The sequence below is a fragment of the Sapajus apella genome, unplaced genomic scaffold, assembly GCF_009761245.1.
Source record: "Sapajus apella isolate SASKATOON/1434 unplaced genomic scaffold, GSC_monkey_1.0 scaffold898, whole genome shotgun sequence".
NCBI classification, from domain to species: Eukaryota; Metazoa; Chordata; class Mammalia; order Primates; family Cebidae; genus Sapajus; species Sapajus apella.
The window spans coordinates 1-2,746 of record NW_022437824.1 but is presented as its reverse complement, the minus strand read 5'-3'; the positions used below and the strand labels follow the sequence as shown (position 1 = coordinate 2,746).

The 2,746-nt window shown below is 47.8% G+C and overlaps 1 long non-coding RNA gene across 2 annotated transcripts; it reads right to left on the bottom strand.

Annotated features, from left to right (window-relative positions):
* Positions 1–537: 537 nt before the first annotated feature.
* Positions 538–2,735, bottom strand: LOC116546439. 2 transcript variants are annotated; one of them, XR_004266716.1, is made up of 2 exons: positions 1,314–2,735; positions 538–1,035 (listed from the first exon to the last, which is right to left on the bottom strand). It is a non-coding gene; the product is annotated as an uncharacterized LOC116546439 (long non-coding RNA). The 2 variants fall into 2 exon arrangements; XR_004266715.1 differs by having other exon boundaries at positions 538–740.
* Between the last annotated feature and the right edge of the window lie 11 nt (positions 2,736–2,746).

Here is a 2,746-nt window from a genome sequence, read left to right as displayed (position 1 = left end):
AGATCCTCTCATGTACCCAGCGCTTTCACACATATAATTTACCTGTAATTTATCCAGTTCAATCTCAGGGCTGGCAAAATCCAGTTGACCCCTCCTCCCTGTAACATCCGCACCAAATTTTAAAATCAACTTTTTCTTGAATATCTACATACTTGTTTAAATCTCAGCTGAGGGAGACACGGCATAAAGCTGGGGACTGACATGGTAGCCTTTCTTGATATAAATCCCATCCATCTGCAGGATGGGGATTCCGGGGCGAGTCTTATCACCGTCACTCACAGCCCCTCCCTGACTCCTTGCAGAACTCTGCGTCCCTTCAAGGCAGTTGCACCGAAGCAGCTTATTTTCTCAAAGGAGACTCAGAAAGAAAAGAAAATGTGACTGAGCTGGGCAGATTTGTCCACCTCACCTGCCATCAGGCTCGGGGGACTGAGCAGCCTGGCCTTCTGGGCCAGCCCGGGACTCATTTCTTTGAAAAATCTCTCGGTTGGTGTATTAGTCCGCTCGGGCTGCCATAACAAAATACCACAGGCTGGGTGACTTAAACAACAGACATTTATTTTCTCACAGTGCTGCCAAGTGGGAAGATCAAGATCAAGGTTTCTGGTGAAGGCTCTCCGATTTGGTTTCTGGTGAAGGCTCTGGTCATGGTTGGCCTCCTTCTGGCTAAGATGTCGCACAGCCTTTCCTGGGTGCATGCGATGCAGAGAGGAAGAGACACCCCTGCTGTCCAAATGTCCCTGCAGAATCACAGTTGTCACTACCTCGAGACACTGACAGATACAATGAGCTCTGTGGCGTCTCATCTCATAAGGACACTAATCCTGTCGGAGCAGGCCTCCACCCTTATGACCTCATTTAACCCCAATTCCCTCCTAAAGGCTCTAGCTCCAGATACAGTCCCATTAGACGTCAGGGCTTCAACCCATTAATTGCGGGGTGGAGGAACACAATTCAGTCCATAGCAGTTGGCAAGGTTTTCGGTTGCTGACCCTCACTTTCCCACGTTTCTGATTCCCTGCTGTCCAAATGTCCCTGCAGAATCACAGATGTCACTACCCTGACATACTGACAGATACAACTGGCCCCTCGTCCTGACTAAAGCAACCTACTACCACATCCCAGGGTTACTAATGAGGAGGTGAATCGAGTCTCCTAGCCCAGAGGCCCTGCTGATCCATGTCACTGCCTTAAGCGTCATCGTAGACGTCAGAAACCCCGGACCAGGCCCTGGGTACACCCTGGAATATCTTAGGTGGGCAAGACCTTGGGATGGTTCCCCGGGACAGATCCCGGCCCCTGAGAAAACTCACTCAAAAACTGCAGCAGAAGGGGCTCAGGGACTCCGTGGGGCACCGTTTTCTCGTCTTGTTCTGCCACCTGGTGGCAGATGGCTGCGTCTACAAGGAGACCGATGGAAACTCCACAAAACCTGGGCCTTCATTCCCGGGAATCTCCGGCAGTTTGGAACAACCTTCCTACTTAGAAAATGAGTTTCTTTATATGAGAATGAAAGTTGTGCTGAGAGATGACAGTGTAGCTTTCTGGGTTTTCATTTCTATTCGTTTTTTTTAAGTTAACAATTTAAACCTAGCTTTTATTAAGCATTTAAACACAACTTGCCAGTTTGGTCATTTTAATCACACAGCTAGTCATATGCAACTAGAAGAAACATTACTTTCACTTGTTCATTGGTTCATGTTCAGTTAACTCCTAAGTTTCAGTGGAGTGGTGTAGGAGAAAACCCAACTGGAGTAGACTCAAGGAGAGAAAAGGGAGATAGGACAGACAAGACCTGCTCACTTCTTGGAGGAGTTTCTAAGTATTTCGCAACACTTGCTGGAAATTCACAAGATTTTGGTGAGAATTTCTGCGCACATCAGAGGGAATTATGTATTCACATGAAAGCTAAGGGCTCTTTACCTCTGATTTGTGCACAAATCCTGTGAATCTCAGGGCTGTCTGGAACCATTTGAACCCTCCTCTCTGCAGCATAGTGTACAAGCGACCACTCGGGCTGTGTTTCAACACCTCTAACGTTACTAATCTCATTACCTTACAAAGCCAGCGATGGCCTGGCTGGTGGGAAGGACATCTTCGTGTGAATCCCATCTGCAGCATCTGCGGTCTTGTTAACCTCTTTCTCGGCTCCTTCCCCTGACCTTGTCTCTGCAACTCTGGGTCCACCTAGAACTCTGGTGTGACACCCCAAGAGCAGATGTGATGGCTGAGGTCCAATCATAGTCTTTTAGTGGATGTGTATTCAGGGGGCAAACACATAATGCTGCATTTACCTCCACCCTATGAAGATACAAAGAGCCTTCAATACACATCCATACTCATAAATGACGACATGTTATGTATCAGGGTCACTCTTACAATTTCATCTACAAGGCTCAACTGTTAAATGTGAGAAAAACAGTGCACAGTAATGTCACAATAGTGTCCACGTGAATGAAGTAGGATGACCAACTGTCCCAGTTTGCTTGGGACGGAGAGTTTTCCCAGGACAGGGGCCTTCAAGTTTTAAAACTGGAATGGTCCTGCTCACGGCAAACTAGGACCCTGTGTGACCTTGGCATGCAATGAACCATTCATTGCCAAATAAGATGAGCTACCGCTAGAAGACCTCTACACATTGTGTTCTCTGGAGGAGGACCTTCAGGGCTGTTCCGCTCAGCGAGCAGAAACGGGGCTCTAGCCTGCTGGGAGGGCCAGGAGGAAGAAACAGAGGAAAGAAAGATTG